Consider the following 14,109-nt stretch of genomic DNA (forward strand, 5'->3'; position numbering starts at 1 on the left):
CTACTTTATAGCATCTTGTGGCTCTCCGGTTGCTTACATACATTAGTGGAAAGTTGGCATGACCGGTCAACTATCTAATGGGTATGGGAATATTCAAACCCTTCCCTGACATCGGCCAATTCCCCCGACATCACGAAGATGGGACAATTTGGATTTCGGAATGCCCAATTCTTTGTTCCTACGAGAGATAAGCATCTGACAGAGGAGTCTGAAGGGGACAGAGGAGTCTAGAGGGTACAGAGGGGTCTGGAGAAAACAGAGGGGTCTAGAGGGGACAGAACAGTCTAGACGGGTCTGGAGAAGACAGAGGAGTCTGGAGAGGACAGAGGAGTCTGGAGGGGACAGAGTCTAGAGGGTACGAAGGGGTCTGGAGAAGACAGAGGGGTCTATAGAGGACAGAAGAGTCTAGACGGTTATGGAGAGGACAGAGGAGTCTGGAGGGGAAAGAGGAGTCTGGAGAGGACAGGGACGTCTGTAGAAGACAGAGGAGTCTGGAGAGGACAGGAGTCTGAAGGGGAGAGAGGAGTCTGGAGAGGACAAAGGTGTCTAGAGGAGACAGTGGACTCTGGAGGGGAAGGAGGAGTCTGGATGGGATAGAGGAGAGTGGAGGGAGGACAGAGGGATCGGGAGGGGGTGCTTATATACATTAGTGGAAAGTTGGCATGACCAGTCAACTATCTAATGGGTATAGTATGTTTAAAACCTTCCCTGACATTGGCCAATTCCCCGACATCACAAAGATTGGACATGTTGGATTTCAGAATGCCCAATTCTTTGTTCCTGTGGGAGAGTCTAGAGGGGACAGATGAATCCAGTGGGTACAGAAGAATCTAGAGGTTACAGAGAGGTTACAGAGAGGTCTGGAGAAGACAGAAGGGTCTGTAGGGGACCGAGGAATCTAAATGGGTCTGGAGAAGACAGTGGTGTCTAGAGGGGACAGAGGAATTTGGAGGGGACAGAGGTATCTGGAGGGGACAGAGGAGTCTGGAGGGGACAGAGGAGTCTAGAGCTGGCAGAGAAGTCTCTAGGGGACAAAGAAGAGTAAAGGGAAAAGAGGAGTCTGGAGAGGACAGATGTGTCTTAGTGGGACAGAGGAGTCTGGAGGGGACAGAGGAGTTTTTAAAGGGACAGAGGAGTCTGGAGGGGGACAGGGATCTGAAGGGAAGACAAAGGGGTTTGGAGGGGGCATGGAGTCTAGCAGGGACAGATGAGTCTGAAGAAGACAGATGAGTCTGGAGGGGACAGAGGAGTCTAGAGAGGACAAAGGTGTCTAGAGGGGAAGGAGTAGTCTGGAGGGGACAGAGGAGACCGGAGGGAGGACCGAGGCGTCTGTAGGGGGACATCACAAAGATTTGACATGTTTTATTTCAGAATGCCCAATTCTTTGTTTCTATGGCAGATAAGCACCTACCAGAGGAGTCTAGAGGGTACGAATGAGTCTAGAGGTTACAGAGGGGTCTGGAGAAGACAGACGTGTCTAGAGGGAACAGAGGACTCTGGAGGGGCAGAGGAGTCTGGAGGTGATAGAGAAGAGTAAAGGGAAAAGAGGAGTCTGGAAGGGATAGATGTGTCTTAAAGGGACATAGGAGTTTTGAGGGGACAGAGGAGTCTGGAGAGGACAGAGAACTCTAGAGGGGATAGAGAGTTCTGGAGGGGACAGAGGGGTCTGGAGGGGACAGAGGAGTCTGGAGGGGACAGAGAAGTCTAGAGGGAATAGAGGGTTCTGGAGAGGATAGAGGAGTATGGAGGGGACAGAGAACTCTAGAGGGGATAGAGAGTTCTGGAGGATACAGAGGGGTCTGGAGGGGACATTGGGGTCTGGAGGGGACAGAGGAGTCTGGAGGGGACAGAGGGGTCTGAAGGGGACAGAGGAGTCTGACAGCATCTTATTCCCTTCTACTCAGTGATAACACATGGACGCTTGGCTCGGGAGGTGGGTGGGGGATCTGGAAGGAATAGCTGTCGGACAAACGAGAAATTGTAAGTGTATTGGCAGCTTTATCTTCATGACCCTGATATCTCCACAACAGCAAATATTTTTCAGGCTCCACTCCCTTATGTCATTCTTTCCATCTGGTCATGACTGGTCTCCTATGGAATGGGGGGGGGGGGGATCAGTGTGACCTTATATGCGAACTGGTGTTTTCCTTTAAATAAGATTTAAATAAGTTCTCAGGGGGAGAATGTGCTGGTGTAAAAATGTTCCATTAGACCAGAGTCATTTGATAGAGATTTTCTGCGTAGCAACCTATGTGGTTGATGCAATGTCTCCCTAGCAACCAGACTGTCAGACAGGACTGTTCAGCTCATAGATGATTAGGAGCCATCACCGCAGTCCTCGTCTCCACCTGAACTAGTCACTTCCTTTCTTCTTGGTGAACCACCTACGTTCTGGTTATGGGTGGGGTGACATTATACGGTTTATGTCTGATGGTGGGGGAAATAGATGGCGCTCAGTTTCCGAGAGATGCGACACATTTATCAAGAGGCGTTCATCTATTAATAAATGTGTGGCCTCCAACTCCATTGTCTATTGGAAGGCTGCAGACCTTTTCATTCGACTTTGATTCATCTTTATTGACCAAGGATTGGACCGGTCCTGGATAAATGTCCAAAGAAACAACCAGCGAAACACCAACAAGGCACAAGAACTTCTGTCTTCAGTCGTTTGTGTCATGAAAAGGCACCGAGAATAGGCAGATAATGGTCTAAACCGAGCATTCAAAATCTAGTGGTGAGCAAGCCCAATTCCTCATACAGTCTGATCTTCGGCCACATTGTTGACCCATCACGTGTGGAGATAAGAAGGTCCAGAATTATCTTCAGGAGACCACAATCCAACAAAGTGAAGAATTTCCACCAGGGAGAAGAGTTGGCTTCTTGGTCTTCTGTTGACTGCTGGGTCTTTGTCCTGATATCTGTCTATTGCCTCCTTGTAATGAGTCTGTGATCGATAAGATCTTAATGGATTCATGAAACTACCTTTTACCAAACCCCTCTATTGTGTGTGGCCACTTTACAGCCTCCTATTGTATGGAGCACAATACCGGCGGGGAGCACTCAACCCTACTGGACATTCTCCACCTGGAAAGTCAAACACTGGGGAGGAAGACCCTCATCTCTCCTGCAAGCAAGAAAGTGTCATCGAAAGTGTCCTTCATGTTATCTCTGCTCAGAAACAACACAGTAATGTCTAGTGAAACCTAAAAATAAGAACAATTCACACCTAGGGCAACACACGACTGCTCCACCTTATGAGAGTCCGAAAGGTGCTCATTCCCAGGTTTAAGACTGCTCATTGTGTGGTAACGGGGTCATATTTTTAGAAGACAGGTGGACATGGATAATGGGATGAAAAGTCTCCCCCTCAACCTTCTGCACACTTATCTACTCTTCTATAATAAATCCAGACAAGTATTGGATGGCACTGCTACAGATGGTACTATTGTGAGGGCACTGCTGTATACTGTGGTACTGCTGGAGATGGCACTATATATTGTGAGGGCACTGCTGTATACTGTGGTACTGCTGGAGATGGCACTATATATTGTGAGGGCACTGCTGTATACTGTGGTACTGCTGGAGATGGCACTATATATTGTGAGGGCACTGCTGTATACTTTGGTACTGCTGGAGATGGCACTATATATTGTGAGGGCACTGCTGTATACTGTGGTACTGCTGCAGATGGCACTATATATTGTGAGGGCACTGCTGTATACTGTGGTGCTGCTGGAGATGGCACTATATATTGTGAGGGCACTGCTGTATACTGTGGTACTGCTGCAGATGGCACTATATATTGTGAGGGCACTGCTGTATACTGTGGTACTGCTGGAGATGGCACTATATATTGTGAGGACACTGCTGTATACTGTGGTACTGCTGGAGATGGCACTATATATTGTGAGGGCACTGCTGTATACTTTGGTACTGCTGGAGATGGCACTATATATTGTGAGGGCACTGCTGTATACTGTGGTACTGCTGGAGATGGCACTATATATTGTGAGGGCACTGCTGTATACTGTGGTACTGCTGGAGATGGCACTATATATTGTGAGGGCACTGCTGTATACTGTGGTACTGCTGGAGATGGCACTATATATTGTGAGGGCACTGCTGTATACTGTGGTACTGCTGGAGATGGCACTATATATTGTGAGGGCACTGCTGTATACTGTGGTACTGCTGGAGATGGCACTATATATTGTGAGGGCACTGCTGTATACTGTGGTACTGCTGGAGATGGCACTATATATTGTGAGGGCACTGCTGTATACTGTGTTACTGCTGGAGATGGCACTATATATTGTGAGGGCACTGCTGTATACTGTGGTACTGCTGGAGATGGCACTATATATTGTGAGGGCACTGCTGTATACTGTGGTACTGCTGGAGATGGCACTATATATTGTGAGGGCACTGCTGTATACTGTGGTACTGCTGGAGATGGCACTATATATTGTGAGGGCACTGCTGTATACTGTGGTACTGCTGGAGATGGCACTATATATTGTGAGGGCACTGCTGTATACTGTGGTACTGCTGGAGATGGCACTATATATTGTGAGGGCACTGCTGTATACTGTGGTACTGCTGGAGATGGCACTATATATTGTGAGGGCACTGCTGTATACTGTGGTACTGCTGGAGATGGCACTATATATTGTGAGGGCACTGCTGTATACTGTGGTACTGCTGGAGATGGCACTATATATTGTGAGGGCACTGCTGTATACTGTGGTGCTGCTACAGATGGTACTATTGTGAGGGCACTGCTGTATACTGTGGTACTGCTGGAGATGGCACTATATATTGTGAGGGCACTGCTGTATACTGTGGTACTGCTGGAGATGGCACTATATATTGTGAGGGCACTGCTGTATACTGTGGTGCTGCTACAGATGGTACTATTGTGAGGGCACTGCTGTATACTGTGGTACTGCTGGAGATGGCACTATATATTGTGAGGGCACTGCTGTATACTGTGGTACTGCTGGAGATGGCACTATATATTGTGAGGGCACTGCTGTATACTGTGGTACTGCTGGAGATGGCACTATATATTGTGAGGGCACTGCTGTATACTGTGGTACTGCTGGAGATGGCACTATATATTGTGAGGGCACTGCTGTATACTGTGGTACTGCTGGAGATGGCACTATATATTGTGAGGGCACTGCTGTATACTGTGGTGCTGCTACAGATGGTACTATTGTGAGGGCACTGCTGTATACTGTGGTACTGCTGGAGATGGCACTATATATTGTGAGGGCACTGCTGTATACTGTGGTACTGCTGGAGATGGCACTATATATTGTGAGGGCACTGCTGTATACTGTGGTACTGCTGGAGATGGCACTATATATTGTGAGGGCACTGCTGTATACTGTGGTACTGCTGGAGATGGCACTATATATTGTGAGGGCACTGCTGTATACTGTGGTACTGCTGGAGATGGCACTATATATTGTGAGGGCACTGCTGTATACTATGAGGGCAGCTCTGGAGAATAATACAAGATGTACCTCAGAATCAGTAATATACACAGGGACTCTTCTGTTTATATAAGTTTTCTGGGTGTATATATATATATAGGGGTTTTCTGATGTTATATTGTGTATGGGGTATTATTAGCGGCCGCCCCCTCTATTCCTAGGACAGTATTTTTCCGTCACTTCACTTCTCGTGTAATTGATTGTCTACATCTCGTGGGTAAATAGCAGAAATGTTTCCTGAAGAGTCAGATACAAATCACAGATGTTGGTTTATGTATAAACATCAATGTTGTGAAACAAATCTTAGAAAGGACGACGGCGAGAGACGCGGGGTTTTATTACAGGGACATGGAGGACACGGAATATTATCAATTCTATATCTGACATAATGACCCCCCTTCCCCCGCTGTAAATAAATAGAAAAACTGGACGTCACCAAGGAATGAAGTGACAATAAAACCATGAGGAGCGCGGTCTCCGGAGTCATGTCTGATATTCTCATTGGCAGCAACGGGACAAGGAAGCGGGACTGTCAGTCACTGACTAAATAACAGGAAATGCCATTTCCAAATCAAGGTTCTTCTACTGCCAAAGTGTTTCACAACTGCCATAGTGCCCCCATACAGTGTCATCCTAAATAATGTCAACCAGGGTGCCCAATAATAGTGCCAGCCACCAATGCCTATAAATCAGTGCTAGCTACAGCGTCATCCCATACAATGTCAGCCAAGGTGCCCTCGTAACAGTGCCAGTCACCAATGCTGTTATATCAGTGCCAGCCACAGTGTCATCCCAAACAATGTCAGCCAGGGTGCCCCATAACAATGCCAGCCCCCGATGCCCTTACATCAGCGCCAACCACAAATGTTCCCATCACTGTCAGCCAGGCACCTCCTTGAAAATAATTCTGTCATCCAGCGGAGAATTCTTACCTCCTCATTCATCTCGCTTCTTCTTCTCTTCCTGTGCCAGCGGTCTCTTCTGCAGGGAGAGGTGCCTGTAGTGCCACGCTGCTCTGTTTCATAGGTACACTCAGTGATTGAATAATACACATTAGTTACATACACGAGGTAAGCTATAAGGAGATAATGTGTTACGTTGTATTATTTAGGCCGGATGGGTACATGAGTTTTATGCCAATCATCTGCATGGGGCACCACAACTCGAGAGTCGTCACATCCTGAGACATTTTCTCCAATCGTTCCAAGACTTTATTATAGACTTCTGGGATTACATGACATATGAGATAAGAGACGACAGGATCGGAGGGTGCCATGGAAGATTTGGCAGCAAAGCCCCCACCCCTGTACTGGGGTCGTCAGACTTGTTTGACGTGTTTTATACGATACGTGTGAGGTTGTCCGGTCGCGCTGCTCGTATTCGGGGGCATTTATTACACCTCCACTCCTAGATCACTACGTTTTACCAATAATCACTTCTGAGGTTCAGCCATGGATGACGTCACATCTACTGGGCAGAAATCTTCACGCCTAGGAGGAGCAGATGACGGTTTAGGTCATGGATCCTGGTGGTGATGTCTTCTCGTAGGTCCATCATAAAGACCCCCGTCTATAGCAGGGTAGCAGATCTCTTCTTTCTGGACACGTTCTGGAGGAATCTTCTCAAAGGACGCTGGAGTCATAATGTTCTGGTGCGCAGGTTGAGTGGAAATATACTGTATTATACCGTCATATTGTGTAAACTTTACTTTCTTGACCCGTTTCTTGTAGTTTTCCCCTACGAAGTATAAGAATGTGAAGCTCTCATCTGAGACATGTCATGCCATCAAGGTTGTGGTAATATGTTCAAGGACCAACGGCCGCGCTGTATGCAGTAGAGTTGCACGATGCATCGAAATATCGATACTATGTCAATGCCATTGCCCCGCTCCTGACAAATGCGCGCGCGTGCGGTCAGCATGAGGTGATGCGACCAGCGCTGCACTAATGAGCGCCGGCCCTGAAGACAGAACATAGCGGGCGCACTGCAAAACACACCCACATCACTCCATGCTGACCGCGCGCGCACTTATTGTAAGGAGCGGGGCAATGACTGTATTACACAGCCGCAGCCCCGCTGTAACGACGGAGATCAGACAAACCTATGACCTCCGTCGCTAATCCCCTGAATGCTGCGATCAAAGCTGACCGCAGCATTCAAGGGGAAAATAAGAAGCCCCTTGGATCATGTCACAGGGAATGCCTGATCGAGGGACATACCATATATGGGCAGACAGCCCAGGGTCCATTGAAGGACCCCAAGGCTGTCTGACCATATTTCCTATTAGGGCATTCATAATACCTCGCGCCTCACTTCAGAAAATGGAGGATTTTTTTTTTTTTATTGTTGGCAAAGTATCATTTTGGTGTCGAGAATCGCAATACTACACAAAGTATCGGTATGGAAGTCCAAATTCTGGTATCATGACCACCCTGGTATCCAGTGCCAATCCTTCAGATGAGACCTAAGAGAATTATAGCCGTATGTGCTTTACATAGCAAAAAGAAAGTACCCCCTTCACCCATTCTATGTCTGTATTGATCAGGGTCTAATTAACATCCATGTGGTCCCCACCAACTTCTATACACAGCAGTAACCATTCAGAAACAGTACGGCCGTGACGGAAGAGCGGCAGGAAAAAGCCTCTTCTCTCCAAAAATAAAATGGCAGCATCTAGACAAAACCACGAAAAGTTCTGGAATGATGTTCTTTGGACTGATGAGATCGAGGTGGAGATGTTTGGTCTTCATGCACATAGCTGCACCTCCACAAACCTCATACAACTGTCCGGCACGGTGGGGCAGGGGATGATTTGGACTCGTTTAGCAGCCGCAGGACCTGGGGAACGTCATTGAGACGATGGACTCCACTTTATACCAGAATAATCTGGAGACACAAATATAAGGCCGTCTGTCCAGCAGCTCAGGCTGGGACTAAATTGGGTCATACACCAGGACAATAATCCCAAACAGCAGCAAATCGACATCTGAATGACTAAAGACAGTCCTTTCCAAAAGCGCCCGAATATCCTTGTTTTTGACCTATATTGACTTCTAACATTATCCGGAAGTGGTTAACCACCGATCCGGCACAATATCACCACCGTATCTTCACTACTACACGTTCTTACCAGGGTTGTGCCCACGATTGCACAACCCCTAAAGGTGAACATATTACCATTTGGCCCCCCCACTACCCTTTTTCTCCTCCTGTATGGGAATTCTGCACCATGAAGCGCCATGTTTTTCTCTTCTACATCACCATCGATGGAGAAGGCTTATTCCTCTGTGCTGCAGGGAGCCTGTTCTGACATCTGGACAACATCTATACAACTTTACTTATTCTTTATTGAATACATTCTGCAGCTTTTTTTTTTTCCCTACGATTTGCCCAGTGTACAATTTACCCCCACATAAATTGCCCAATGCCCCCCCCCCAGTATAATGATTTATTGAGGTTGTACAATGGTGCATTGGATAAAATCCCTGTATACGGCTCTCCATTACATGGAGGTAAAGCTTAAAGGTGCCCATAGACATTAGAGACGCCAGCCAGATTGGCGCTGTTCGTCTTTTCCACCTCAGACCTTATATAGAAACATTTGTGAAGCCCGACACCCGGGAAATGTCCTCCGCAGACGTTGGAAATGTGGATTTTCTTTAGTACTGAAAACAATTTATTTTTTGTGTTTTACAGTTTATTTTTTATTTTTATAGATTTATCAATAATAAAACAATGGTGGTCTGTCAAGTCTTGGCTACAAAAATAATAAAGTAATAGCCCAAAGTGATCATAGACAAAATAGCAAAACACAAGATGTACATGTCTGACTACGGCAAGATGGCGAGTAAAGAGGAGAATGTGTTCAGTGGAGCTACGTTGGTTCAGAGGACAATCTGGAGCAATCCTCCCATCACAAATCCAGAACAGAGGTGTAACACTTTTAACGGTGCTCTACGCTCCCTGCCGATCAGTTTTAGGGCCATATCACCTGGATCTCCTCCATATTTTAGTTGCGGCCTAGTCCATGTAACCGTAGCCACATCCTCAATTTCCAGGCTTGCCGGGAGTCGAGGGCCTTTCTGCCGCTGTTCCAGACTTTCATCTTTAGCCAGAGGGGACTGAGGACTGGCCCACACCGCCCCAAGACTCTACAGTATAGCTAGAAAGCTGTGGACCACCACAGATGTTGGATTAGACGCATGGCCTACTCGACCGAGTGCAGCCGCGGCCTGGATTTTTGAGCACCCCCCAAAGCAGTGCAACCTGCCTCCAGAAGCTACCCCACCCCTGGATACAGCCTCTGGGAAAGGCCTCTTACCGGGTATTTTGAACATCAGCCCGGTTAAGAAGGTCTTGAAGGAGGCCTCCACTCTCCTCTGCCTACAATGTCCTGTACACGGACTTCGTTGATGACTAGTGCCGACTGGAGGCCACAATCTAATGGCTACTTACTTAAGCTTAAGTCTATACCTAACCCTTCCATTTCAGAACTGTGTAATGGGGGTAATATATGCAGAGCTGGCCCTTCAGATGTGATTGGTTTAACTCTGACCCTCCCGTTTCCTAGCAAGTATTAGCGGTGTCACAGAGATCTATCGCATCTCTCCACAAAATATTGTTGACAGGGTAATGACCAGGAGAAGAACCTAGATGACTAATATGGGTCCACCTACACCTAGAGGTACTCTACCAGAACTGTTTGTCTCTCAGTCCCCGGCATCACCTGTTATTGCGCCTGAAACCCAGGTTTCGAATTCACAACATTGCAATGATGGACGGCCTGCACAAGATCCTATGCCTGCAGCCCAAGAAGATTTACTCCACAACATAAAGTCCTTGTTTCGAGCTGAATTTGCAACTGCGGTTAAGGATTTTTCAACGCAAATTCAAGATCTTGGTCACCGTACGACAGACCTTGAGAAGAAAGCGAATGACACCACTGATGCTATGGAAGAGGACAAGCAACTCTTTGACTAATAACTTTCCGAGATCTCATCATTAGAATTGAAATGTGAGGGTTTGGAGAATCGTTCTAGGAGACGTAACATCGGCATTCGTGGTATGCCAGAGACATTATCCTGAAACGTACCCATGAGGAATCAAGAGATCGCATATTGGAGGCAGCAAGGGCATCCCTTGACTTACCGGAGGTTCAAGGACCCATACAACTGTTTGTAGATATTTGTTCCTCAACGCCCACGAGACGTCGAACCCTGAGGTCTATTGTAACACCGCTCCAGTAGGCCAACGTCCGCTACAGGTGGGGATATCCCTTTGCTCTCCTAGTCACCTTAAATGGCACTTCACACCATATGCTCCATGGAGGAGGACCGTTGTGTTCTGGTAGGAGTCGGGATCCCTGTAGAGGATGACCAGGCTCTACCTCCATTTCCGCAGTGGCCAACCAGGTTCTGGTCTTTGGTGGGCCCACAGCGATGCGGGATTCGAGCTCCCAGTGATCGTGTTTGGTCCCACCTTTTGAACACAGGCATTTGCTCACTAGTCATGTACCCTTATTGTCTATTTCTCACCCCTATTGATTTCCCTGGTTTTTCATGGGACCCACGATGTCCTTTCTAGTTTATAGTGGCAACACAGTACTGTTCTAGATAAACCAGTCGGAACTTATTTTTCTATTGTTTTTGCTTGGTCGGGATCGGAGTTTGTGTGCCCCATTACATGACAGTTTTTCCGTTCGTACTGATTAATATTTGTGGGACTGGATTCGGGAAATTTACCTCTTTTTCTGAATTGATAAGCAGCGAGCAGTTCCAGGACAAGTTTACTCCAGACCCTAAGGAGAGATTCTGTGTGACTCAAATTTTCACCTTCCTCGGGAACTGGAGATAGTCCAGTTTGGACTCATATGCCATAATTGGCCATTCCAACCTGGGAAGACATCACTGTTATATTCTGTGTTTAATGCCCCTCCCCGATGCGAAATTGCGCCTTATGCTTTGCTGGGAAAAAGATTTGGGGGTGAACCTGTCCCTCCCTCGGCGGCAGCACCGCTGCACAACTATATCTAAGGGCAGTCATCAATTTAGTTTGGCTGAGACTTCAATAAAAGTTCTTCACCGTACATATGTAGTTCCTTCCCGTATTCATCAGATAACCCCTATATATATATATATATATATATATATATATATATATACATATATATATCTTCCTCCCCACTTTGTTTCCGGGGTGGCCAAGAGATGGCTTACACCTACATGTTTAGTGGTCGTTCTGGATTTTCTCTACTTTCTGGTCTAAAATTTGTGACCCACTACGATAGGGAAGCTTTTCCTTAAATCCCGGCTGCTTTCCTTCTGGGGAGATAGACCCTCAGGTTTTAATAACCGGCAACACAAGTTTCCCAGGATTCAAAAATAGATACCTGAAGAAGACCTCGATATGAGGTCGAAACGCGTTGTACGTATTTTTATACACATCTATGTCAATAAATTGTTATCCCTTGGAAACCGTCTTTGGCTATATCTAGTCAACTCCGTAGGAGCGCCCCACAAAGGAGGCTTTTTCTTCTACCCTCAACTGATCAATCGTCTACGGGAAAACCTCCAGCATTGGAATTACTAACCCAGAGTCAACGCCGGATGCCTGCACACTGTACCAAAAGATAGGCTCTTATCGACCCGATATGCTTCAAAGTTGAGTTGTGCCGATGACATTGCACAACTCCACCGGGTCTATTCAGATTCATCCTTCTTCTATTTTACTGTAATTTTCTTCCGTCTTCTACTTCTTTTGGTTTTTTGTCCCCCTTGAAAGCATTTCAGTCAAGTTAAGGAGAGAAGTAATAAAATACCGAAACACTCATCGAATTGATATTATGGAGCGATTCCTGATTACTTGTCAGACCGGGATCGATCAGAGTGACTCCTCGGGGTCACGGCATTTCGCTCGCTCATGAGACGCCTCTGTGTTTATCAATTCTGTCACTCTTTGCTCTTCAGATGATGTTGATGTTCCCGTCTGCTCACCCCTGGGAACGTTTTGTTTGCCTTTTACATTCCCCCTGGGGTTTCTTTGTGACAATTTGTGCTACTTTTCTTATGAAAAAAGTACAACAAAGTTATTTTGAAACCAAACACGAGAACATTGCAATAACCACCGTCAGGATCAGAAAAAATGGTAAATAAAGAATCACATGATCGGGCAAAGTAGAAGACAACCGTTTTCTTCCTACAATAGCGGAAGATTTTAATGACAAAAAGACAAAGACAAAAGAAAAGGAACATCAGGGGAAGAGACAGAGGGGAATGAACGGGGGAGTTACATATTGAATAAATAGGGGCTATGGTTCCAGAATAAAGGAGACTCAATATTCAGATGCGTAACCTGTAAACCTAGCGTAGACCTTCCCATAGACCCTTATACTGCACCCAAAATAGCTTCAGATCCCTTAGAGGATCCAATGCGTTTCCCAATGAGACCAAACCGCGTCAAAGAAGTCCACCTTATTCCACACCTCCCGTGTCTTAAGTTCTAGATAAGAACTCTAACTTGGAAGGAGAGAAGATTTGCCTCCAACTTCTGCCCGCTGTAGGAGCGGCCTCGTAGTCCGTCAGCCCATGTGGGTGGGCGAAACGTTATGTAGATAAAAGAAGGGATTTGGGGATAACTTTGGTTTCTGACCAGAAAGGAGGAATCATGTCCAAGGTGGGTAAAGGGTTCCGCTGGCACTCCGCATCTCCAAGAAGAGTTTGGGACTAAACAAATTTTAAGATGATGTCCAACCACACCTGCTAAATGTGCATTTCTAGTGAAATGAGTTACATTGAAGAATGAGTTGACTTTCACCCGCTGCCGGTAGCAGAGATGTTACCGTGACCAGGCTGAGGCAGTGGCAGGAAGGGTCTGTAAACATTGGTTTGGAAAATTCCAGAACGTTCCTGTATAGAGGCTGTAGGATACTGGAGGTCACTATATTAGACCCCCCCCAATCCCGTAAATCCTTTCGTATGACAAGTTGGAGTAGTAGTGTCTGCTGAGTGTTGCTATAAGGAGGGGGATATCTCCGGTGAAGTTGAGCACGATTTTAAGGAATCATAACTTTTATTTGGATTGTTCAGCTTTTCTGATCTTTGCTCGCTCACATATTATTTTTATGTGTTAAGATCCTTTTACACCGGCCAATAAGAGTTTTCCTCCAGAATGTTGTGTCTTCTGTTTAGAACTCCGGACTCCTCATTGATTTATTGTTCCTCCACAGGGCTTCTAATTACTTATCTCTTGGGTGCCACGTCTCCATCATCCATTTCCTTCAGAGTGGTGGCCAGACACAGGTGTTTACCATGTGGAAATATTAACCGCGTTCTTTCTGATCCGTTGAGTTAGTCAGTATGTGCCCAACCACCGCTCTGGAGTATAATTCTGGATTTCACTTGTTTGTTTCTGCCTGATGATCTCTACGATCGCCCGTCCAACGATCGAACGATGAATGATGAATCGTTGGGTTTCCGTGGATCGGCCACATCCAACTGAAAGATGAAAGATTATCGCTCGTGGCTGCCACGTCCAACGTCTATACAGAAATCTTCCAGATGTTAGCAGTTCACCCCATAGGTGCGGACGAACGAGCAACGATCACGGTAAC

Source organism: Rhinoderma darwinii (genome assembly GCF_050947455.1).
Source record: "Rhinoderma darwinii isolate aRhiDar2 chromosome 3 unlocalized genomic scaffold, aRhiDar2.hap1 SUPER_3_unloc_8, whole genome shotgun sequence".
NCBI classification, from domain to species: domain Eukaryota; kingdom Metazoa; phylum Chordata; class Amphibia; order Anura; family Rhinodermatidae; genus Rhinoderma; species Rhinoderma darwinii.